Source organism: Notamacropus eugenii, chromosome 5 (assembly GCF_028372415.1).
Source record: "Notamacropus eugenii isolate mMacEug1 chromosome 5, mMacEug1.pri_v2, whole genome shotgun sequence".
Taxonomy (NCBI): domain Eukaryota; kingdom Metazoa; phylum Chordata; class Mammalia; order Diprotodontia; family Macropodidae; genus Notamacropus; species Notamacropus eugenii.
Window position 1 is genome coordinate 433,724,666 of NC_092876.1, and position 27,451 is coordinate 433,752,116.

Consider the following 27,451-nt stretch of genomic DNA (forward strand, 5'->3'; position numbering starts at 1 on the left):
CCAGCTTCAGAAAACCAAGGAAAGATGTTACCCTGGGCCACAAGGACAATCATACTGACTTCATCTTCAATTCCCTATGGATCTATTTTATTTAAGAGGTATCTAAGAGGCTCAGTGGATACAGTGTTGGGCCTGGAATCAGGAAGATCTGAGTTCAAATCTGACCTCAGGTACTTACTACCTGTGTGATCCTGGGCAAGTCACTTAATCTCTGCCTTAAGTCCACCAGAGGAAAAACTGGTAAACCACTCTAGTATTTTTGCCAAGAAAATCCCGTGGACTATATGGTTCGCAGGATCATGAAGAGTTATACGTTTCATGGCTAAACAAGTGATGACTAAACAAATATTCCACTTGGACTCATGTGCTTTGTGCAGAAGTGATAGTACAAATTGAAAATGTGGATTGCAATGCCTTTCTGAATGGTGAATCTCAAGTGAACATCATTTTCCAATATTTTTGTAACAGGTATTTGGGTAAACTACCTGGGTTTGAACTTGAGATAGTTGGATAGTTTGAATTTGAGTGATAAGGACTATCCATACCTGGGATATACCTGGTGAGCTTGAAATTTCCTAAGGAAGTTGTTAGTGTCAATGGAAAAGTGGACACTCTGAACCTGTGTAGCACCAATGCAATAGCCATAGCAGCTACTATGGATATGCAGGCATATTTCCATTGTAAATTAGCAAAATATAAACTCTCTTCCTCAAAGACAAAACCAAGGTATTTATCCTGATACCAGAAAGTCAATTCCATCATGATAACAACAAAGTTTGTACACATTACCAATAAAGGGTGCACAGTCATCCCCACACCTTCCCTCCATCAGGCCTCCCCACAAACAAGCTCCCTTAGGCAAAATCACTCCCTCTCTCACTTAGACTAGCTGCTCTACCTCAGCTCTCTCTCAGCTCCACCTCACTTTCACTTCCTTCTCCACCCATTCAGAAAGCTCCTCCACCATGCCATGTGACTCAGGCTGTGGACTGGGCCAGAGCTCGAAACAGGTCACATGAGCCTATTAAGAAAGATCTTCAAATTCCCTTAACATTACATTGTGATATATACAAACTCTCCAAAACTCACTGAAGTGTCATCACTAATTGACATTAATTCTATTATTTTCAAAATCCTAGCAGGGATACTGCAAGTGACAAGCTGGAACCCAATACCTGCATACTTTGGCCACCCATGCAAACTGTACAGAGGCTTACATGAGGATAGAGGCAAATGTTCCCAGTGAACAGTGCAAGAGGCCCAACTGTTCACTGTCTGAACTGGATCCTGAGATGTTTGACTTTTAGGACTCCTAGTACCACAAGAGTTGAAGAATAGATTGAAGATGGAACTCAGCAAGAGGACAGGTATGTTCTTAATGCATGAATGGGACATGGGATGCATTTGAGGCACAACTCACAGAATCTATCTCACAGATTCCTGACCATTCAGTAAAAGATCCAGGATTACTCTTGTATAGTTTAAAATTGTCCAACCTACAAAAAAAGAAACTGAGGCAGAGCTCTGAACCAATTGCACTTTATTAACGGGTCCATGTGTCCCTAATGAAATGAACCTCAGATCTTCCTCATAATCTGAGATGCCCCCTTCCTCCAGGGCCTCACTTTTATAAGGTTTGATAGCTAATCACTCTAGAGGGACTACACAGAATACAGAATCCAATTGGTTGATAGACTTTGCTCTGAAGGCCAAAAATGATGTATCAGCCAAAAATATGGTGTATCAGCATGGGGGGGGGGGGAGTCTTGGGTAAGGTGAGGCAAGGATCTCCACTGACTAAATGATCATAAGATGGTCACCTGCTCATGTTGGACAAGAGAGAATGGTCCAGAGGCACAAAATAAATTGGGGGACTTTCTAAACTATCAAGCCATCCCAATCACTTTATTTTTTTTCCAATTTATTTTTTTATTTTTAGTTTTCAACATTCATTTCCACAAGATTTTGAGTTTCAAATTTTTCTCCCCATCTCTCCCCTCCCGCACCCCAAAACACCATGCATTCTGATTACCCCTTCCCGCAATCTACCCTCCCTTCTATCACACCCCTCCCTTCCCTTATTTCTATCTTTTCTTGTAGGGCAAGATAGATTTCTATAACCCATAACCTATATTCCTTATTTCCCAGGTACACAAAAATAATTCTCAACATTCATTCCTTAAACTTTCAGTTCCAGCTTCTCTCCCTTCCTCCCTCCCCATCTATCCCCTCTAAGAAGGCAAGCAATTCAATATAGGCTACACATGTGTAGTTTTGCTAAAGACTTCCATAATAGTCATGTTGTGAAGGACTAACTATATTTCCCTCCATTCTATCCTGCCCCCTCATTTATTCTATTCTCTCTTTTGACCTTATCCCTCCCCGAAAGTATTTACTTCTAATTACCCCTTCCTCTCATTTGCCCTCCCTTCTATCATCTCCCCCATACCCCACTTCTCCCCTTCTCCCCTACTTTCCTGTAGTGAAAGAGAGATTTTCATACCAAATTGAGTTTGCATGTTATTCCCTCCTTAAGCCAAATGTGATGACAGTAAGCTTCACTTTTTTCCTCCCACCTCCTGCTTTTCCCCCTCATTGAAAAAGTTTTTTCTTGCCTTTTTTTATGGGAGATAATTTGCCCCATTCTATTTCTCCCTTTCTCCTCCCAATATATTCCTCTCTCACCCCTTAGCTTTATTTTTTACATATCATTCCTTCCTATACAACTCACCCTCTGTCTATGTGTATGTGTGTGTGTGTACGCGCGTGTGTGCGCGTGTGTATAATCTCTCCAACTACCCAAATACTGAGAAAAGTTTCGAGAATTACAAATATTATCGTTCCATGTAGAATTGTAAACAGTTCAACTTTAGTAAGTCCCTTATGATTTCTTTTTCCTGTTTACCTTTTCATGCTTCTCTTGATTCTTGTGTTTGAAAATCAGATTTTCTATTCAGCGCTGGTCTTTTCATCAAGAATGCTTGAAAGTCCTCTATTTCATTGAATGACCATTTTTCCCCTGAAGTATTATACTCGGTTTTGCTGGGTAGGTGATTCTTGGTTTTAATCCAAGTTCCTTTGACTTTTGGAATATCATATTCCAAGCCCTTTGATCCTTTCGTGTAGAAGCTGCCAGATCCTGTGTTATCCTGATTGTATTTGCACAATACTCAAATTGTTTCTTTCTGGCTGCTTGCAATATTTCTCCTTGACCTGGGAACTCTGAAATCTGGCTACCATATTCCTAGGAGCTCTCTTTCAGGAGGTGATCATTGAATTCTTTCAATATTCATTTTACCTTCTAGTTCTAGAATATTAGGGCAGTTTTCCTTGATAATTTCGTGAAAGATGATGTCTAGGCTCTTTTTTTGATCATGGCTTGGTGGCACCATAATTTTTAAACTGTCTCTCCTGGATCTATTTTCCAGGTCAGTTGTTTTTCTAATGAGATATTTCACATTGTCTTCTATTTTTTTCCTTCTTTTGGTTTTGTTTTTGTAATTTCTTGGTTTCTTATAAAGACATTATTTTTTCATCTGCTCCATTCTAATTTTTAAAGAACTATTTTCTTCAGTGAGCTTTTGAACCTCCTTTTCCATTTGGCTAATTCTGCTCTTCAAAATATTCTTCTCATTGACTTTTTGGGTCTCTTTTGCCATTTGGGTTAGTCTATTTTTAAAAGTGTTAATTTCTTCAGCATTTTTTGGTCTTCTTTAGTAAGCTGTTGACCTGCTTTTCATGATTTTCTTGCATCGCTCTCATTTCTCTTGTCAGTTTTTCCTCCACCTCTCTTACTTGATTTTCAAAATCCTTTTTGAGCTCTTCCATGGCCTGAGACCAGGGAATATTTATTTTTGAAGTTTTGGATGCAGAAGCCTTGACTTTTAGGTCTCCCTCTGATGGTATGTGGGGACAGCTAGGTGGTGCAGGGGGGTAGAGCACCAGTGCAGGAGTCAGGAGGACCTGAGTTCAAATCTCACCTCAGACACTTGACACACTAGCTGTGTGACCTTGGGCAAATCACAACCCCAATTGCCTTATCCTGGGTCATCTCCAGTCATCCTGATGAATATCTGGTCACTGGATTCAGATGACTCTGGAGGAAAAATGAGACTGGTGACCGGCACAGCCCTCCCTCACTCAAAACAAAGTCAAGTGCAAGTCATGTCATTATTTCTCTGATGGCATGGTCTTCTTTGGCAACAAAGGATGAACACATATGATGGTATGCATTGTTCCTCCTCATCCGAAAGGATGGAAGAAAATACCTGCTCACCAAGAAAGTAACCTTCTATTGTCTTATCCTTTTTCCCTTTTGGGGGCATTTTCCCAGCCAGTTACTTGACTTCTGAGTTCTTTGTCAAGAGAAGGGTATACTCTGGGGACCTGTAAGTTCTCAGTTCCTCCAAAGTGGCATAATCAAGGAAGAGGAGTTTACTCCTCTCTTGGCCTGGGCTCTGATCTGTGAGCCAGTTTCCCTCTCCACAGCCTCCACCAGCTCCAACATACCAGCCAATGCTCCTCACCCCAGGGCCGCTATTCAGGGCTGAGATCCAGATCAGCTGCTTAATTCTCCCAGGTATTTAGGCCAGGGCTCCAGCAATGGAAGCTGCCCCTGCCTGGGGCCAGAGCTAGACCACTGCCTTCTCACTGACCTTTGAAGCTGCCTTTGGCATTTGCGGGTTGAGGAATCTGGGTCCTGCAGCTGCTGCCTGTGGCGCCTTCAAACCGGCTCCTGTCCTGTCCTTGCCACTGTGCAGCCAAGATTGGGCTGTGCTCCACTCTGCTCCCCCTGTAATAGACCTTTCCTTTTGGCCTTTCAGGCTGCCTTGAGTTGGAAATCTCTTTCACTGTGTCGTTTTGTGGCTTCTGCTGCTCTACAATTTGTTTAGAGTCATTTTGCACAGGTATTTTATAGGGTTTGGAAGGACAGCTTCTAGAAGTGTGTCCTTCTACTCCACCATCTTGGCTTCGCCCCCCAGACCAATCCATCCCAACCACTTTAGACATGGAATTTGAGCACAACAGGATGGAGATATCTCTTTAAGCATTCCTGTGGTTGCACAAGTAAGCATCATAACTGATAAACAAGTAGTGAACATTATATTAAAGTTTGAGGTCTACTATAAGAACCTCTATGATTTATGTAAAATATCAAACTAGTCAATACTGATTGGAATAGAGTCAGAGTCCTAAGGAATTATTTCTCATATTTTGTGATGAAAGCACTCAGAAATCATTTCAAAGAAAGGCTGATTAAGGACATCACCACAGAATCCAGCAGCCCTTATATAGGCATCATCTACACAAATACTAGGGCATCCTTGAGTTTAGTGGGAAGTAGAGGAGCTTTAGGGCAATATCCCACAATGGACCAAACCCAAAACTGATTGAAAGATGAAGAGAATGCAAGTCCTCCTAAGAATTCTTTCTTCATTCATCCTTGTTCACTTTTCCTTTAATACTGTTGTACTTAGTATATCCTCTGATTTTTGGGTTCTTCTCTTATTGTCTCACATGATTTCATGAAACCCTTTTAATTCTTTGTAACTTAACCCTGATTGCCTTTTTAAAAAAATAAACACAATTTCTTTGCATTCTTTTAAATTACTTATTTATATTCTTCATACTTGTAGGTCTTAATTACATTATACTATCTTACTACATTAATGTACTATAATTTATTTAACCACTCCCTTTATTGTTAGACATTTAGAATGTATCTAGTTTTTTCCTCCAGTTATACAAAATGCTCCTATAGTAATCTTTGAATAGCTCTTTTTTGTTCTTTTTATAACTTTCAGGTACATTATCAGCAATTCATACAATCGGGTTATGTGGTAATTATATTACTAGATATGATTATTTTTGTCACCTTTATTGTACACTGTCAGATTGCTCTCTAGAAGGATCTTACAAGTTCACAATACCTTAAGCAATGAGTGAATGTGGTGAGAACTTATAGAAGCGCATGAGAAAGAAAATGGGGAGAGGGAAAGAGAAAAATGAATTAACTGAAATATCATTGTAGTGCATATTACTACCATCTTTTTACTCAAGGTATACAAAAGGGGAAAAGGGAGGCACCTACTTTTATTACAGTTATTACAGTCAACTTTCAATTATTTAGAGAACTGGAGGAAAGCCTCAAGCAATGGATTTTACCTAGTATCACCAAACATTAATCAAGAGAACACATAAGCTAGCTCCATGTAAGCTGCTAGTTGAACTCCGTTCTATAGAGTGGCATAAATTCAAGTGAAAAAACCATGCAATAAAGTAAAAATGAAAAACATAAATGGATGATTCAAGCTTCCAAAAAAATGTAAAACACTTTTAGTATGGAGATATTTCACATTTTTCCAGAATACCCCTAACTTCAAGTAAAGAAAGTATATGTGGATTTTAAAAAATAAGACTTTTCAAAGGAATATCCTTTGTCAAAGCAGACTTAACTGATTTGTAGTACATTAAATGCTAGAGGTGTGAGTAGGAGAGGAGACAATTGATTGCCAATCAATACCAGGCATAGAAGGATTTGGATTTCTTCCTTTCTGTGTTCGTTCTCTGGTACAGATTCTAATGAATTCCGCTATGTTCCTAAAGCTGTCAAAACAAGATGGAGATGGAAAAGACCTGGATAAGACATAGCATGGATAATCTCTCCCCAAGTTGCTGGGCATTGATTGTAACTTATATAGCATTTATTCTGTTTTGTTGTTGTTCTTCAGTCATGTCTGACTCTTCATGACTCCATTTGGAGTTTTCTTGGTAAAGATACTGGAGTGGTTTGCCATTTCCTTCTCCAGCTCATTTTACAGATGAGGAAACTGAGGCAAACAGGGTTAAATGACTCACCCAAGGTTATACAGCTAGTAAGTGTCTGAGGCTGTGGAGACAAGTCTTCCTGACTCCAGGAGCAGCGCTCTATCCACTGTGCCATATACCTGCCTCCTGCTCTCAAACAAAGTGGGAGTATGACTTAGAAACAGCATGGTACGGTGAAAAGAGTGCTGGATTTGGAGTCAGAAAAACTTGATTTTATTATTTTTTTAAACTGCTTGTAAGTAAAGATTGTAGTCAAGGCACTTAACTTCTCTGGGCCTCAGTTTCCTCATCTGTAAAATGAGAAGTTGAGCTAAATGACCTCTAATATCTTTCCTAGGTCTTAGTGCGTGATCCTAATTATCCCATGAATTGGGACAGAGTACATTGATAACCTGGGTTAATTCTTGATTAAAAATGTTTTAATTTTTTCAGTCTTATTAGATAATGTATATATAAAGGAGATGTTAAAGAGTTTTCGCCTAGTCCCACAAGGTAGGAAAAAGTTCATTGATCAACCTGAAAAGAGAATAGAGCCTTGACCATTGAATGAAAGCAACTGACGCCACACAGGAACATCTAGTGACTGACTGAATCAGTTATGTTCCTTGAGTCTATAAGATAAAAAAAGCCAGTCAGCTCTGGGAGGAGTCAGCTCTGGAAGTTTAGGAAGAAGCTGGCATTCAGAGAAGAACCCAGCCCTTCAGCTCTTGGGGGACAGGGGGCAATTTTTTCTCCTACCCTGCATAACATCTAGCTGTGGAACTACTCACCTAGAGGGAGACAGAAGATCCTGCAGGTAGGCAGTTTGAGAAAGTTCAAGGCATATTGGAGAGAGCAGATATACACTCATCAGACAGAAGTGGATACAGAGAGTCAGCCAATTGACTCTGGAAGGACCATTATCTCTGGCAGCAGAGAAAAGAGTTGGCTAAGTACTAAAGAAAGCTTGCCCTAGCAATTGAGAATTGAACTACAGAGGAGATTTCCCAAGGAGAGAAAGGACTTTCAGGCCTTTCAGAGGATCCTAAAGAGAAAATACCAGGGTGCTAAGTCTGAGTAGAATTCTTCAAACATGACAAAGGGAGAGAAGATATAACTGAGGCCTTCACAATTCTTATCACATAATGAAATCTGATTCAACCTTCCTTTTTAAACTCTCATACCCCAAATGTAAGTGGTCACTCAAAGTTAATGGCTGGAAAAGTTGAAACCAGTAAAAGTTATCATTTCATATGACATTCATTCACTGTGTGAGATTCAGAATTAAAAATCATGAAGAAATATGAGATCCTAAAAGGAGTTGATTTGATGAAAAAGATTCCATTTTAAGATAAAGGTGACTTGGGTCACAATCATAATATAGGACCAGAAGAGAGAATCCAAGAGTCATATAACAGTCCTGTCCATTGAGGGGTTCATATCCATTTCGCCTTTCTGGTTTGTAGCCAGAGGTGGGTTCAGGATAAGGAATGAAAGGAAGACATCAGAGAAGGGTAGGACTTTTGAAGGTGAAAAGAAGAAAAAATGAAATGGAAGACCAGAAGAGAGTCCACCTACAAAAGCCCTCCAGACTCTGACCTACCCTGATTCTAACAAAGAAGCTGAATGCCCTTATCAGTGTATAGAGTTTGATGCAGAAAGATATAGAAAGACAGTAAATGTAGCAAAGTGAGCTGATGAGCAGTAAATGATTAGCAGTCATGCAAGTAAGAAGAGGATTGGAGTACCTGAAGCAGATTTGGAGCAGGAGCGGACGTGAACAGAGTCCTTGTATCAAAGCAAATTGATTCATAGCCTACTCCATGGGAGGAGGGGCAGGTGAATCTCCCAACATTCTGTCTGCTGCCTACCCTTACCCTCCTCCTGTCTGTACTTGGAAGGCTAGGTAGAATGAAGTCACGTGAGTTAGGAGATGAAAGATGGTGGTTCTGTGGACAAGGCAATTAGAGTTGGTGCCCACCAAAAGTCACTGATCCTTAAGTGTTTTAAACTTCTGTTAATTTGATTAAATATTTGTTCTAAATGCCAATGGAGACTTGGGGAATTAGGAAATATGGTGAGAATCTGGACTATTCAGTTCAACACACATTTGTGAACTACCTGCACCATTCAAGGAACAGGAGAGATTTAGAGTAGAATGGGGGCAAACAAGCAGTGATCTGATTCAATAATCCACAACAATCCTTAGACAATCAAGAAAAAAATAGTCACAAATGATAGATAGCCCTTTTACAGCTTAGGGAGAGCTTAAGTCTGACATGTACTATTGGTGTAATCTTGGATGTTCAGTCGTTTTCAGTCCTGTCCAACTTTTCTTATCCCCATTTGGGGTTTTCTTGGCAAAGATACTGGCATGGTTTGTCATTTCCTTCTCCAGCTCATTTTACAGAGAAGGAAACTGAGGCAAAAAGGGTTAAGTGATTCACCCTGAGTCACAGAGTTAGTAAGTATCTGAGCCCAAATTTGAACTTAGGAAGGTGAGTCTTTCTGACTCCAGGTCTGCCATTCTATCCATCATACCACCTCACTGCCATTGGCAGAACCAAATAGTGCTAGTCAGGTACACAGTGATAAAGTCCCTTCCACAATCTGTGTCTCAGGTTGAACTAATGGTAAATGATACATAAAGTATTTTTCTTAAGTTTTGTTGATACCTCAGTTTTCACACCACTTAAACATTTCTGTATCACAGAATAACTTCCCTGTCCTTCCACTATAACACAAAAAATATTTAAGGAAAAGAAATAAACTAACAAATATGACATTCCATATCTGTAATGCCATACTTCTTTATTAAGGAGAGAATTGTTTCATCATCAGTTATTCTGGATAGAGATTGGTTTTTACAATTAGCATTCATCTTTAGGGTATATTGACAGGTTCAATTTTATGGGAGGACAAAGGCCTGAAGTTTGTGGTACTGCCAAAAGGAGACAGGCCTTTGGGGAGGGGGTCAGGACAGCCATGGCATGGCATGTATGCTGAAGGCATATAGTTATCTTATCAGTGGTAATAGATGCCAAGATATCACTATGTATAATTGTATTGCATATGCTTGTAAATATGGCATACTATTTTGCAAAATGTGTGCTTGCCAAAAAAGTATACTATTTATAAAGCCCTTTGCAAACCTAAAAGGGGTACGTAATTGCCAGCCATTATTATATATAGCTTGTTTTGGAGGCGATTGGGTTAAGTGACTTGCCCAGAGTCACACAGCTAGTAAATGCCTGAGGCTGGACTTGAACTCAGGTCCTCCAGACTTCAGGGCTGGTGCTCTGTCCAGCGCACCACCTCCTGACCCGATAGAGCTTCTTTGTACACAGTTCTTTGCCTATTGTTTCCCCCATTAGACTATGAGCTCCTTGAGCAGAGCAGGCACTAACTTTTCTCTTTCTTTGTATCCCTGATATTTAGCATAGTGCCTGACACACGGTCGAAGCTTTATTTGTTCCTTTTGTTTATTTTTTATATTTACCGACTAAAGATTTCCCCAGAGAATACATTGATCTTTGAGATAGAATAAAGATTATATAAATGCTATTTCACTAATTGCCTGCTTTAGCATTGATCTTTAAAATTTTTAATCTTTAAAAATTAATATCTTTTATAAAAATTAAAAACTTTAAAATCTTAAAAAGTTAATTCATAATAGGAGCTGGGAGAAGTTTATCTTCCATGTATTAACCTGTTGGAGTATTCCTAATACAAATGATTTAAAGGTCTACAAATGATTTAATTTTCTTTTCTGAAAACCCAATGTGTTCAGTTTTGCCCTCTTTTTCGTTGGACCACACCTGAAAATACTTGGCTATTTTTTTGGATTTTAAAATGAATTGTATAGAGCTACAGTAAAACTGAAATCTGTCTGCCTGTCATTAATGCCTGGAGACAAATGGCATTTCATTTACTATGTCACAAAGAAGCATCCATACTGGCCATTGAAACAAATGTGAGGTTATATCACCTTGTCTTAAAGAATTTAAGTAAAAGACATATTCAAATACAAAATAAAATCTTTTATTATGCCAAGGCTACAAGGGCACAGTATTCTAAGACAATACAAATTAAATAACTGCTTAAATGCTACTTATTGTCATACTACTTTGAGTTTAAGTTTTTTGTGGCTTGACTAATAAATTTGACATCTCTTGTGAGTCCTGAATCGATTTGTCTGTATGTAACAGAGAATCATTATCACACGTCCTCACTGTCCTCCAAAGGACAGCTGTCATCACAGTCATTGAATGAATTACAATCGAATCCACTGTCCCAGTCACACAAAGTTGCCATTTGCATGAGAACATGCCCTGAGTGAACTCTTTTATAAAGAGTGCTGAAATAGAAGTGGTATCAGTAAAATGATTTCTTGATTCCCCATATCCAGGGGTTTAAAAGACAGCCCTTTCTTTAGCTCATGACCATAGCAAAAGACTGTCCTCATAGCTCATTAACTTTAGGGAGCTGATAATATAAGTATTCTTATAGTTGACCCTACGTATTACTTTGGGAGGTGGGGGTGGGGGCAGAGACAGGGAAGTGTAGGGACAGAGGAACAGTGTAAAAATGAACTCAAAATTGCAATTGAAAAGTGGGCTCATTTATGTTCACACTTAACCATTGTCCTTTTTAACTTTTTCCTTTTTAAATTCCTTTTTAAATGGCTACATCTCTATACTATGAAATTGTCTTCTAGGGATATAAGTTTCCTTGATGGATTAAAGTTATGATCTTTAAACCTGGTTTGCTAATACTGTAGAGCAGTGGTCTCTACAGAGAAGATTCTGGCCTCCTGGGCTGCAATGGCATGACTTCAAGGAATATATGATCAAAGAGATAGTGGGGAGATGAATATCATCTCACCCTCTCCCGAAAACCAACCAAGAGCTTGTCTTCAACATAGCCCATTTTCCACCCAATAATCCCCCTCTCTACCTTCTCCCCCTGCTGCCACTCTCTTCTCCCACAAACATCAGCTTCTCAAGACAGTTGTAGCTCAACTAAGATACCTGTACCCATCCCCTGACCCCAAGATTAATTCCTGACTCCATCAGGAATCTTTTGGAGGGCATATTTTACATACAGAAGCAATGACCAGTGAGAAAGAATCCCTACTACTCTTTTCATTTTGGGTGAGACAGAGTGAGTCCTATGGAACGAGCAGTCAACCAAGTGTAACCCCTATCCAAAGACTATGATCATGGAACTCTCTCCTTATTGGTGTAGAGAATGCCCTGCTGTACATGAGGGGTGGGATGAAGTTATTGAGAGCTATTGAGAACTCTAGTTGACTTAGAACCCTTTGGGATTCTTCAAGTTTCAAGTCTTCTTTGAGCTTCCAGTTTCTGGTACTTCAGGCTTCCAGTTTCAAGAGGGAAGATGGAAGAAGACAACTCTATTTCAGATTGCTGAGGGAAAAGATTCTGGGGAATCATGAGAGAAACCAGCACTCTCCATCATGTCCCTATTCCCAACTACCTACAGTAGAGACGTCAGGGAGTTTTCTCTTGAGTGAGATCCAGGACTCTCTCTCTTGGTTGAGCTGAGTAGCCTTGTTCTCAAAGGGCAAATTTCTTCACTCTGCATTGTCTGGTATATATTCTCCTATGTATACCATCTTTAATTTTTTTGCTATGCTATGATTTGAGATAAATGGATTTTCTTTGCTATTCATTACATGTGTTCATTGTAGAACTGTCATGTGACAGGAATGGGTCAAATCTTGGATACTCCTCCAATAATAATGACAAAGAGATCAGAAGTTAGATTGAACCCAATCATATCCCCTAGACTAATAATATTTAGGGCACATAATTCTAGCCTGGTACCCCATCTCTCTGAGGAGCAGAGTGGCCTCTGGTCCCAACTTCCTGCTTTCCCTCCTGGCAGGAATTAAAGTTTCCCTTGGAGAAGCATAAGGGGAGAAGAGGCTAGAGATGTCTATTCTGTCTCCCCTCAAGCCACACAACAACCCTCAACACAGTTCTCTCTCTTTCTACACAAGCACTGTACTAAGCGCTTGGGGATAAAAAGACAAAAACACAACACCTGCCCTCAAGGAGATAACATGGTCAGACCTGAACTTTAGGAAGGTCACTTTGACATCTAAATGTAGTGAAGAAGACATATAGGAGAAATGTTGGGAAGGGAGGAACAATAGATTGGATCTGTGAAATGAGTGCAAGAAAGGAATTAAAGATGACATCCAGGTTGAAAGCCTGGGTCACTGGGAGGACTCAGCAGTAATGAGGAAGTTGGAAAGGGGGGAAGGTTTGGTAGGAAAGATAATGAGGTCTTTTTTGAACCTATCACATTTGAGATATCTATGGGACATCCAGTTCAAGATGATCAATAGGCAGCTGGTGGTATGAAACTAGAGCTTAGGAGAGAAGTTAAGACTGATTAAATAGATCTAAGAATCATCTGCATCGAGATGCTCATTGAACCTGTGAGAGCTGATGATAGCAATCCAGGATGGTTGGATCAAGTGAGGATTTTTTTTTTTTTTTAAGAAAAGGGAGACATACATATGCTTGTAGCTACAGGGAAGCAGCTAGCAGCTAAGGAGAGGTTGAAGATTAGTGAGAATGGGGATAATAGAGGGACCAATTTGCTAGAGAAGTGGGGATAGAATGTAATGAAAAGTTCATGTAGAAAGTTTGTCTTGGCACACAGAAGGATTACTTTGTGTGAGACAAGAATAAATGAGGAGACAAAGGAGAAAGACATGTAAGGGATGTGAGATGAGGAGGCAAGAAAAGGAGAAGAGAAAGCTCTCACCAAATGGTATAAATTTTTACATAGAAGTAAGTATGAGGTGAGGTCCCCAACTGAGACACTCTGGGGAGGGGTGCCAAGGAATGCTTGAGGAGGAATGAAAAAGTTTGGAATTATCTTGGTGATGAGTTGGTTACTGAATCATTTAGGGAGATGGAAGATTATCTCGCTGCATGGAGGACCCAGTTGAGATTTTGTAAGATAAATTTGTAGTGGACCCAATCCACATTGTCTTATGATTTTCTCCATTTCTTTTCAGCAGCACATGAATAGAAATAGGTATAGATGGGTTGTGGTCCACATTATATTTCCCCCCACAAATCCATTCATCTTCTGAGTCTACCTTTTTCTGTCAAGTGCACGGCTACCTTTCCAGTCACCCAGGTTTGTCTCCTCAGTTTCAGCCTTGCCTCCTCTCTTTCACTCACTGTATATATCTAATAAGTTGTCATATCTTGTCATTTCTATCTACACTTTTCCCCATTCTGTCCCATTTTCTCACTCACATAGCCACAACCTTGATGCAGGTCCTTAGCACCTCTCACTTGGACGATTACAATAATCCTTTAATTAATTTATTAATTGATTAACCTTTCTGCTTCTAGTCTCTCCCCTTCTCCAGTCTAGCCTCCACATTGCTGCCAAAGTAATATTTCTGAGTCATGTTTGACCACTTCACCCCATTTTCCAGTAATCTCCAGTGGCTTTGTATTATATCCAAGATCAATATAAACTCCGTTGAACATTGGCAGCCCTTCACAGCCTAGTCTCAAGCATCTTTCCAGCCTTATTACTCCCCTTCCTGGTCCACCCATACCAGTCTCTTTCTGTTCTTTGTATTTATACAATATCCAAGCATGGATAAAAAATTAAGATACAGTGGTACCCATCAAACAGAATCACATAAGGAAGGAAGAACGAGTTTATATTGAAAAATTTCTACTAAAATGAAATCACAGGCAATTCATTTCTACTTACTCTTTTTGTGTGGTACATGATAAAGTTCTACACACAAAGAAACAGGACTTCATGTGTGAGGTATGCTTGTATATTTCCTCATTAGTTACTAAAATTTCCACATTTATCTCCCATTATCTGAGAACTCCCACTTTGGTTTATGAAACAGCATTTATTTAATAAACTGAAGAAACTTTTCTTGCCATAAGCAATCGTCCATATCTCTCAATATGTCAAACTCTTTAATCTTTTAGGATTAATTCAGTATGAAAGCTACTTGCTGTAAAATTTATTAGCAATTTAATTAGCAACAGGAAAGTATAACTAATTATAATATTTTATCTGGGAAGGCACAGTTCCACCATTCAATTCACTCAAAATACCAAATACAGTCCCTTTTAAAGAATTTTCTTCATCTTCTTTGAAAGATAAAGATTAAAAGTGTTTTCTCAAGACAGATCTTTTTTTTCTTTCTGTATTCTCCAGCTTCTCAGCACTAATGATGGGAAAAATCTCTCCAGATTTTCCTAAGTCATCACACAGAATAGAGACCTCCAAGTCACTCCTCAAAACTTCTCCTCATAATTTTGCTTCATAAAATAAAAGTTAATATAGTTTTTCAAAAAAGAAGTCTTCCTTCTATTTTTCTCTGTCTTTTCCACAAACTCCTCATAGATCATGTTAAACTCATTTTCTCTTCTGTTCTGTAGAGAATGACAATAAAAACTGTTACTCTCCAACTTGGGGTTTTAAAATTTTTAATATTTTATTTTTCCCCGATTACATGTAAAAATAATTTTGACTTTTTTTTTCAAATTTTGTGTTCAAAATTCTTTCCTTTTCTCCCTGCCCTCTCCCTTCTCATTGCTAAGGCAAGAAATTTAACATAAGTTATACGCATCATGCAAAACACATTTCCATGTACAACTTTTGTTTTTATAAAGAGACATTAGCAGTTTCTCTGGTCACTACAACCATTACAAAACACCTTTTGAAGCATATGCTTTCCTTCTATTCATTTGTATGTACTTCTGATATATGTATGTATTACATGTGCTGTAGGTAGTGAGGCATGTTGTCACTGTATATTCTTGCAAGCAATGCTTAGTACAGTGCTATGTCTACTGCATGTACTGTTTTTTCTCATTCTTTTTTTATTATATCTTTCCCAAATACATTTAGTAATTTTCTTTAACATTCACCTTTTAAAATTGTGAACTCTAAATTCTCTCCTACCCCTCCCCCACCTATTGAGAAGGCAAGCAGTGGGATATCAATTATCCATGTCAAGTCTGCATGTACTATGAATGTGCATTTGTTTTATTTTGGTTTCAGTGGTACTGGAAGTGGTTGCCTGGGACACCAGGAAAATCATCCTTGTTCTTTTAAAGCACTGATGTTTGTGTTTATACTGTATACCTACAGGTTTTGGACTTGCCTCAGCTGGTCTTTGGATGAGACTGCAAAGAGTTTCTACCCATCAGTGCAGGATTTTCTCCTTATTGGTGGAGATAAAGGCCTTGCCCTATGAGAGGGACAGGGTGGCAGCTGGTAAGAGTGGCAGAGCTCCAGAGTTCTTCCTTCTTCTTCAAGACTATTGAAACTCTGAGTTACTTCAGGGGTTTCTGGCTTCCAGCTTTGAGAAGGAAGATGAAGAGGCCAACTTCACTTCAGGTTGTTAAAAGAAAAGATTCCAGGCAGAGACTAGAGGAGCTGACACTCTCCATCATTCTTTGTCCCCATCTGGTTACATTAGAGACTTTGGGGAATTTCCCTTTGGGTAAGATCTAGACCTCTCTCTTGGTTGGGCTGAGTTATCTCTCTCATGATGGGAGAGCTACTTTACTCTCTTTTGTCTGGTATATATTCTCCTATCTTTAACTTCTCTGATTTCTGTTTTGTTACCAATTTGGATAAGTGTTTTCTTTTCTGTTTGCTATATATATTCATTGAAGAACTGGTAGTTGGTGGGAAAGGGGATTAAGTCTTGGAGAGAGAGCTTTGGGGTCTCCTCTACAAATGACAAAGTCATCAAAAGATAACATGACCTTGATCATATTCCCTGGATTATTAATACTATTTAAGGGAACAGATAGATATGCTTCCAGCCCAGTGCACCCTCTCTCTCAGGAGAGCAGAGAGGTGGCCTCTGGCCCCAATCTCTTGCTTTCCCTCTTGGCAGGAATCAAAGCCTCCCTTTGAGAAGGATGGGAGAAGAGGCTAGAGATGTTTATTTTGCCTCCCTTCAAGACACACAAAGATAGCTTCTCACCTACACAAGGGACTTTTTTACATATAGAATGAGCCAGGCTCATTTTCCTCTTAGAAGAAGTTTTTATCTGGATGGAACACATTCAAGGATCAAAGAGCAAAGGCCAGACATAATGAACACAAATCTTGATAATAACAGTACTGATATGAAACCGCAGTGCCAAGCAGGGGGACTAAGCTGCTTGGTGATGCCATGTCAGAAAGGCATGCCTGAGAAAGGTATCCACTAAACAAGGAGATCACACAGGAACCCAGGAAAGAGGGAAACATGACAGGAATGGATGACCCCTACCTTTTTCTACCATTAGGAGTTCTGGCTAGCAGGTAAGAACTTGCTGGGACAGGATGCTGTACCAAGACATGGGAAAATTTTTCCAGGATGCATTACAGTGTAGCATGAGCTTTCAGGTAGCAAGTAAAGGATTTCTGAGGGGATCCTGGTGATCTTAAGATTTAAGAGTTCTGGCCAGGTAGCAACAGCTAGATCTATAGGAATGGTACTGATGCTATAACAAGAATGTACATTTCATCACTTTAGGACTATGACGTTGGAAAAGAGTAAAGGATAATTTTCCTTTACTAACAGTTCCAGGGAGTTTTCATTTCCTTGGCAAAAGAAAAGTTGTGAACTGAGTTGGAGGTTCAGACTTGGCTAGATTTAAGCAAAGGCCAGTCACTTGGGGAGTTCTTTTATTTTGTAACTTAACTTCCAACCAAGCCTGGGGCATTTTGCATGCAGCTCCATCCATAGAATGAAATGGGATTTCTAATTGATGGAGGGAATGCTGCGGTAATACTGTATACCTGCATAAGGGGCAGAGTTAGAGCCAGAGTTTCTTGGGATGGAGATATCAGCAGTTCCAGAGCATTTTTAGGATGGAGATGCATGAACATCAAAAGGCTATTGGAAGCTGTAGACATGCAGAAGCTGGCTTCTCACCGGGTCCCTGATTTCCAACTTGCTTCCTTAGAGGCTCCTTTGGACAAAACAGGCCCTGTTTCTTGGTCTGAGCTGAAATCTCATCTCACTCCCAGCTAAAGAGATCGTTTAATCTTGTGTGCTTTCTGGAATTTTCTAATCTGTCAAATTTCTCCATTTTTAATTTGCTGTTTGCTTGGATAAATGGGTTTATTATCCATTTGCTATTTGTGATGGTCTTTTGGGTGACCACTCTTTAAAGGGAAGGAGCAAGATGGTGGTTATGAGCTTAGGGCTACCACTTCCCTAAGAATGACCAGGGAAATAGCTTTATTTTGAAACTCCCTCTCACCCACTAATACTATTAGAACAGCAATATTTGAGGATGGAGATCTGCATAATTCTAACCTGATATCCCTCTGGGAGATGAGTAAAAGATGGAGAAAGTACCTAAAACTTCTCTTACTCCCCTTAGGGCAAAAATTGCAGTCTCCTTTGGAGAGGACTGGGTCAGATTTCATAGATATCTATCTACTCCACCCACCCATGAGCTACATGTCCATACATTTAGATATGTCCATGTGGACAAATGTGTCTTATATGGGAACACACTTATTTTTACATGTCTTTTCAATTCTGATGTCACATAGTAAATATGCTGGTATAAATTTTCTTTTTTGAGTTACAGTGAAATTGGGAAAAATCTTAATGGGAAATGTGGCATGAGTTATATTTTGTAATTTTTCCTCTTTTAAATTCTGGGTAGTGGTTATACAAGCTGATAAATTTACAAAGTATTTTATGTAAATGACTTTCCATTTTAAAGTTTAGACTAAGTTATGAAGAAACTGATCCATAGCATTAGGAAGAAGGATGTTGATGCTCCTGGATCTTGACAGATAAGTGACATGATAGAGCACTGGGTCTGGAGACAAGATACCCAAGTGCACCTAGCTTCAGATATATACTAGCTATGTGACCCTGGGCAAGTCAACCTCTGCCTGTTTCCTCAGCTGGAAAATGGGAAACATAATAGCACCTGTCTGCTAGGGTTGTTATGAGAATCAAACAAGATATTTGTAAAGTACAGCGCCTGGCACATGGTACATACCTAATAAATACTTGTTCTCCTCCTTCCCCTTCCTCCCATTATCTGTCCTTCCTTTTCCTGTGACCATGTAGGGAGGAGATGTTTTTGCATACTGGAAAATTTCCTGTACTACCTAAAGCAATAGCATCAGTCCCTTGTACATGGGAGGGGGTGCCTAGCCTAAAATCTACCTTTTAGATTTCAGTAGTGGGCTTTCCCAAATTAGGGTGTGCAATATGCATGATCTTCCTTACATAATTAAGTAAAGATTTTATATTCCTTCAAATATAACACAGGAAGGAGAGGAGAGCAAAGGAGAAAGGGAGGGGAGAGGAGAAGAAAGAGAGAAGAGGAGAGGAGAAGGGGAAGGGAGAAGAGGAGGGGAGGGGAGAGAAGAAGGGGAGAGGAGAGGAGAGGAAAGGAAAGGAGAGGAGAGGAGAGGAGAGGAGGGAGAGGTGAGGAGAGGAGAGGAGAGAGAGGCGAGGCACTTGAGTTGAACCCTGGAGGGAGCTAAAGCAGAGCTGAAGGCATGGAGGACAGCCCAAACAAAGGCACAGAGGTGAAACAAGGTGTGTTGTATACAACAAAGAACAAGAAGGCCAGCTGGTGCATAATATATGTGAGAAGTGACCATATGTCATCAGCCTAGAAAGGTAGTCCTGAATAAGATCGTAAAGGACTTCAAACACTAAACAACGGAGTTTATATGTAAACATAAAATCAATGGAGAGCTACTGAAGTTTCTCAATCAGAAGAATGACATGGTAAGACCTGCATTTTAGGAATAAGTTGGCAGCTATAGGGAGGAAAAATTGAAGAGGAGAGAGACTGAATTCAAGGAAACCAATTAGGAGGCCATGTCAATGGTACAGAAAAGAAGTACTGAGGATCTAGATTAGATAGCTATGGTATAAATAGAGAGAAGAAGACAGTTGCAAGAGATGCTAAGAGTGTAAAATAGACAAGATTTGGTTACCGGTTGGCTATGAGGAGTAAATGAGAGTAAAGAGTAATGGATATCTCCAAAATTGTTAATCTGGGTGACCAGAAGAATTGTGGTGACCTTAAGAAAAACAGAGAATCTTAGAGCAATTGGTTTAAGGGGAATGAGAATGAATTCAATTTTGGACATATTGAGTTTGAGAGGATTATCACTCTAGAGAGACAAAAGCTGGATATGGAGATCTGGGAATCATTTATGTAGAAATGGTAGTAGATTCCGTGGGAATTGAAGAGATCATCAAGGGAGAAAGTGTAGAGAGAGAAGAGGAGTGGTCTTAGGACAGAACCCTTGGGTACATCCCACCTGTAAGGGTAAAATATGTACAATGAGCCTGCTATTACCCTCTTCTGTCATCTTCTGGTCTTCTGCTACTACACATACTCTCCGTCTATTAGGGTAGGGTTTATCAGTTTTATAAGTTCATAACCCAAGGTATTATTTTTTTTATGATTTCAGACTCCAGCCAGACACACCCAGCCAGTTAAGCAGAAATACTGTTAGGCATTTAGGTCCATCTTTTTCAGTCAGACTCTCACTAGGACTCTCTCAATCAAAACCTTTATTCAAATCATGGCACAGAGAATTCCTTTTAACTCATATACCTGAATGCCAACTTGAGTCTCTACACATCATCTCAGGAGTTCCACTTAGCAAAATTGCAAAGAAGTTGAAGCTGTGCAGAGAAGAGTTCTTTCAGTTGCTTCCATTCAAGTAATGTCAAGAATAGAAGATTGTAAAGGGCTAAGTAGAACTGATGGGGTTGGCAACCATTTGCCTAGCTTCCCTACAAAACATAGCTATACTCTTTGCTCTTCCATTAATATAGTATAAAATTTTATTAGCATTTTGGACTGATATGTAATACTTTTAATTTGTATTGAATTTGCAGGTCACTGAAAATTCCAAATTTCTTTCAAATGAACCATTATCTAGTTATTTTTCTCTAATCTTGTACTTAATAGTTGATTTTAGAATCCAAGTAAACTTTACGTTTATCTCTATTAAATTAAATGTTACAGATTTGACCCAACATGCCTATTGAGATATTTTGGGGGACCCAGTTGTATAATACAACAGGCTAGCTTTTCCTTTAAACTTCATGTTATTTGCAAATTTGCTATTCACTTTATCTGAGTCTTCATCCAAGTCATTGATAATAATGGAAACAGAATAGAGCTGAAGGACTTGAGAGCTCTGTGGCACTCAGTTCCTGCCATATTGACAGATCCATTAATCACCATTCTGGGGTGAGTTCAATCAATCCAGAATCTACCTAACTGTGTTATTCTCAAGTTCACATCACTCCCTCTTGACCATGTGAACAGCATGTTAAACTCTGTCAAATCCCTGGCTGAAATCCCGGTAAACTATGTCTGGCATTTTCCTGATCTAACCCTCTAGGATTCCCATCCTAAAAGGAAGACCATGATTTATTTTAAATGAGTTCGTACTGGTTCTTAACAATTACCAGTATGTTTTTTCTCAACAACTCTAATAATAATTCTAGAACTTTTCCAGGAATCAAAGACAAGCTCATCAGCCTATAATTTAGACTCCATCCACTTTATTTCTCTTGCAAAATCAGAATATTTTCACTTTCTATCTCTTGTTTAATGGCATTTCTCCTGTTCTTCAGAACTTTTCCCCAAGGCCACTTAGGCACACCGATCACAACCACAGGTTGTTTTTTCTCAACTCATCACTCATCTCGAGTTTCAATAGTCTTTTAAGCACTTCTAGCACTGGGGCTAGCAAGGAACTGCTTGGCTGAGGCCACTAGGACTGATGACCCACACCAATGCCTATCCTTTGCCTGCCCTCATGGTTTGCTCCATGTCCATTGCTCTCAGGTTGATTTTCTTCTCTATAGGGAAATTAGACTCCCTGCTGTATGCTTCCTTCCTCCCTCCTTGCCTTGGGTTCCTGTGAATAAATCAAATTTTATTTGTTGTCTAGGGTCCCAGAAAGGTGAAGTAAAAGAAGTCCCAATACAGAACACAAATGAGGTATAGAATGAGTGGCTTATTCCCTCAAAAAAAAAGAAATGCTTAGCAATAAAGAACCATAGAATGTTTAGAACAGAATCTAGTAACATCCCTATGAACACAATGTTTTTAATACCTTCATACTTCTCCCTAAAACAAAAATTCATCATTTAACATCAGTATTTTTCCAGTAATGCTGCGAGCACCTGGGTCCTCACTCCTCCCTCTAACTTGTGAATTCCTTGCAGTCTGAATTTCACTTTCATCCCTCAATTGAAACCACTCTCTCTAAGCTTATCAATTACCTCTTAATTGCCAGATGTGATGGATTTTTGTCTGTCCTCATCCTTTTTGATTCTAGGGTAGCACTTTATAATATTGACCACACCCTCCTTGGAATTCCCTCTTTCCTGGATTTTCATGACATTGCTTTTTCCTAGTTCTCCTTCTACCTGCTTGGATGCTTCTACTCACTCTCTCTTTCCAGAATAATTAACTGGGTCAAATTTCCTCACTAAAGATATACGCCGATTCTCTCTCTTTTTTTCTCTTTTTTCTCTCTCTCCTCTCTTATCTCGTTTTTCTTCTTCCTTCCTCTGCTCTCCCTCCCCCCCTCATCTCATCAGTTTCTATGGGTTCAATTATCATCTCTTTGCAAATAATTTTTGAATCAATATTTCTGGATCCAGTTTCCTGAACTGCAGTCTCACATTATAAATTGCCTATTGGGCATTTCCAACTGCATGTCCCAGAGACATATCAAATTCAACAACATCGGAATACTATTGTGCTATAAGAAATAGTGGACAAATATGACTTCTCCCATTCATTGTAACTCTTCTACACAGCAGGACTATAGTGAAAATGTATTTAATAGGAATGTAGGTATCAAACCTATATAAAATTGTATGCTGTCTCAGGGAGGGAGTGGGGAGGTAGGGGAAAAAAATCTAAGTTATATGGCAGTGATTGTAGAACACTGAAAATGAATAAAATTAATATTAAAAAAAAGAAATGGTGAACAAGGACTGCAAAAAAACCTGGAAAGATTTATATGAACTGATGCTGAGTGAAGTGAGCAAAACCAGAACATTGTACACAGTAACAGCCACAGTGTGCAATGACTGAGGTTGACAGACTTAGCTCTTCTCAACAATGCAAGGACCTAAAATAATTCCAAGAGACTCATGATGGAAAATGCCATCCATATCTAGAGAAAGAAATATGGAGTCAGAATGCAGAGGGAAGCAGACTATTTTCTTTTTTTGTTTTGTTTGGTTTTTATCCTCATGGTTCCTGTCATTCATTCTAATTCTTCTTTACAACATGACTAATGTGAAAATATGTTTAATGGGAATGCATATGTAGAGTCTACATCAGATTGTATGCCATCTTGGGGCGGGAGAGGAAGAAAATTTAAAACTTATGGAAGTGAATGTTGAAAACTAAAATAATTTAAAAATTCAACATCATCTTTTCGCCAAAAAACTCTTTCCATCTTCCTAAATTTTTCTATTTCTGTAAAGGACAATATCATTCTTCCATTCACCCAAGGTAGCATTCTCGGTCACCTTAAGTCCCTCACAGCAGAAACGGAGGAGGGATTTCAAATCAGTCTCAATTCCTGAATGTCTAATGGGTACTGGAACTTTCTAGAACACTTTTCTGGAACCCTTGTTATTGTGAGCTGTGAGCTGGAGCTATGGTCCAACTAATACTAGAAAAGGCCAGCTTAAGAGTACCAGCTAGATTGCTATACCAATTCTGGCATCTACCATTCTCCACTGGCTTCAAGGTCAGGTCTCTGATCCTCTCATATGAAGTACTAGGTTACTGAAAGGGAATTGGGGTCATACAGTGGTGTACTGTTTGTACCGACTCATAAAAGCCAATTGTTAAATTTTCAGGAATTTTGTAAGCAGATTGTTAAACATAAACAGTGAGCTGTTTGATCAGTTTCTGTACCAGTAATGTTATTTCTTACTTTAAATGAACTGGTATTAAACAAAGTAGAAGATATTTTCAATTCATTATTATTTCCTTTAAATGATTGTGAATTTAATAATGAACAATTGAAACAAATAATTTAATTTTGCTTTAATGATGCTAATACAATGCTGGGAAGAAAGTCTGAAGTAATTATGAGGCTATTAGAAAATTTTTCAAAAATCATCATTTGGCATTGGTGAAAAGCATTTATTAAAATTATCAATTGACAATTCAGTATCTGAAATAAAACAAGACAATCATTTGAAAGTACTGCTGGATAAAGATTATCCTATTTATCACCAATACAATAAAAATCAAACCAGGCTAAAATTGTAGCCTTGAAATTGTAGAACTTGAAATTGAAAGTATTAAACTTGATCACATATTGGGACTGAAATGGACTGCATATAGTTTACAAGATGCTGCTACTTTATGGTATACACAGCCTGAGTCGTACAAGTATTTTTCTCTTTATTTGAGTTTGGAAAGCACATTAGCTAATATTAACTTCTTATAAGATTTAATGATTAAATTATTGAAGAATTTTTTATTACTTTCAACTACATTGCACTGAAGATCAACTAACTGTCAAAAACGCAAAAAGTAATCAAAAGAGCTTCAGAAAATTTAAAGATTGGTACTGAAATAAGTTGAATATTTGTTCAGTCAGAAACATTTAAAGGCGTTACATTTAAAGAGCATAACAAATTTAATGTTCTTCCTAGTAATGTGTTACTAGAAAATATAATTCAACATATGAACTTATATTTTTATTGTATAAAAAGAACAATGAAAGTATTTTTAATTATTCTCATTAGTTAAAAATCATCATTGGTCTTACGAAAATCTAACTTTACTGTGGGTAGTTGGTAAAAAAAAAAAGTTACCATTTAAGTAAAATTTTGAAATATGAAAATTATTTGAGTAACTTTGGAATTGTATAGATAATCATGTAGAATCAAACACTATGACAGTCTCTGCAACTATACAAAAAGCTAAAAAGATAGGACTACTGCCATCAGTAGTGCTGAAACTAAAAGAGGTTTTGGTTTAATGAATATAATTTATACCAGGGTGAGAAGTACTTTCATAGTAGATCACATATCAGTTTTAATGACAATAAATTTATTGGGAAAAGAGTTAGTAGGTTGAGATGCACTTCTAATCGTCAAATGTTGGTTGAATTGCAACTTAGATTGGCTACAGATATAAGATACGCTGCATCATAGATATTTTCTTCAAGGAGAGAATTAGGTAGGCAAACACCAACCACATCACCAAAAATGAAATTGATTCTATTTTAACAGACAGGAAAAGACTCATTACTTATGTGCAAGTCATTCCTGAATCAGTAGTCTATGTTAAAATCATGCCATGAAATCATTAGAGTAAAAATTAGAATATAGCATGGTATAAAGCTAGAAGAAAAAAATAATGAAAAAAGATGAAATATTAAATTAAAACAACTCAATCTGAAAAATACAGGGTATCCCAAAAGTCCTAGTGAAGTATTTTGTTTTTAAAAGTCTGACACTGCACTGGGACTTTTGAGATGCTCTTTCATGACAAAAAGGATGTACACACTGATTATAATAATTTCAAACAGTTGAACGGATATAAGCCATTTTCCATAACAGACCTCCAAAACTTAAAAATGAAAGTTTTTAAAACCAAATTTGACAAAAGCCCCAACTAAATGATATCATCCCAAGGACATTTAAGGATGAAAACAAGAGGATAACAAAAAGAAGAAAATGGAAAGGTTTTTATAACACTATTTTACCATCAAGGACAGTATAGATACCACACCTGGATTCTAACATCATAGTCCCCTCACATCTCTATATGTCTATGGAGGAGATAGAAATGGTACCCAAGAAAACAAAGATGAAAAAAAGGAGTCAGATTAGGTCACAAAACTGTTACACATTCATCCTATGCTAAAGGATCATAGACTAAAATTATCCCTTTTATCTTAAAGAGGAAGGAATCCCAACACCACACAAATACACTTAGAAATGAGAGAAAAGTTCCCCTGCCCACGATCGCCCTTCCAGTCTACCCCTTTCTTCCTTCCTTCCCTTTAGCTTTTGTGCCCTTTAGAGGATAAATGCACATTTGCTTTTCAATATTTGTAAACCTACTAGTTTTTTTTAAGTGACCTACATAAATAAATAATTGCTCTGAATGAATAAATGATGAGAGGAGGATGGAGAGAGTGAATTCACAAATGCTCCTAGGTAGAGCACATAAGGAATCAGCAGGGGTTAGGTCTATTGGGTCACCAGAACACAAAGAAACCACTTGGGAAAAAGATAGTAAATTCAAACATAAAATTCACCTAAAATAAAAGGTCTACGTGAAGAGAAAAGGAGCCAGGAAGCTTTTTCAAATCAGAGAAGAGCTAGTCTCTCTAAAATTAGAAACATTGCATTTGAGTGTCTTGGTAGAAGGGGTTTATATTTCTAATCCCAGGTCAAGCAAGAATATATTTTCTTCATGACAGACTCATGATAGTGTGACATTGGCTCATAGAATTGGTCTATCAGTACAAATATCTTAGACAGATACTGTAGATAGACCATGAGCCAAGGGCCTGGAAATGAATAAACTGCTTTTGGTCAACTATACAGGCTTTTAACAGTGCCAACCTTCTCCCTGAAACAAAGGCCCATCTTTTTTTTTACCTCAATACTCTTCCAGGGATGACCTATGATCATGAGAAGTGACAATATCTGAAGGGAGGCAGTGAGCAGGCAATCATGCCTCATTCAGAAGAATTGTGCAGAGGTGCTGTAAAGGATACCATCAAAAGAGATCTATCAATAGAAAAGAGGTGGGTCAGCCATGGAGGAAGAACAAGGGATATTGTTGAGTTGTGTCTGACTCTTTATGACCCCATGGACCATACTGTCTATGGGATTTTCTTGACAAACATACTGGAGTGGTTTGCCATTTTTTTCTTCAGTGCATTAAGGCAAACAGAGGTTAAATGACTTGTCACATAGTTAGTAAGTATCTGAGGCTGGATTTGAACTCAGGTCTCTCTGATTCCAGGTCCAGAGCTCTATCTACTGTGCTACCCCTCTCTCTGTCTTTGTCCTTCTCTGTGTCCCTCTTCTTCTTCCCTCTTCTTTTTTCCTTCTGTCTTTCCTTCTCTTCCTCCCTACCTCTCTCTTCTCAAGAGAAATACTTAGTTTCCTGTAATTTATGCCTGAAACTAAAATTCCAAGCTTTTTTAAAAAATATAATACATGTCCAGAATCTTCACATTGGATGCTTTAATACTGAGAAGTAGAATGGAAAATTATTTCCCTTTTGTTTTCAGTTTGATTAGACAACTGGTGTATTTTCTTCATATGCCATGTGTCATTTTAAGATAACTTTTACATGGGTGTGCACTGAAGTCTCAATATCTATTTATTACTCTATGTATCTTGAGTATGGGAGTCAAAATGAGCCATAGCAAAGTTGGAGCTTTAGGAGAATAGTGTGCAGTATACCTGGGACAAAGGGACTGTGATGTTAGAATCCAAATGTGGTGCTTTCTACAGTCCTTGATATGGAAAATTGTGTTATAAAATATATCTGCACTTAATTGTAGCCTTCTAAGGGAGAAGGAAAGGGGAAAA

General features: G+C 38.5%; 1 long non-coding RNA gene across 2 annotated transcripts in view; it reads left to right on the forward strand.

Moving 5' to 3' along the window:
- LOC140507156 (uncharacterized) overlaps window positions 1-23,856 on the forward strand; it is a 73,292-nt gene extending 49,436 nt beyond the window's left edge. For both annotated transcript variants that reach the window (XR_011968215.1, XR_011968216.1), the window contains exons 4-5: window positions 1,140-1,367; window positions 15,988-23,856. This is a non-coding gene — a long non-coding RNA (uncharacterized lncRNA). The remainder of the gene's footprint in view (window positions 1-1,139; window positions 1,368-15,987) is intronic.
- Window positions 23,857-27,451: the final 3,595 nt, after the last annotated feature.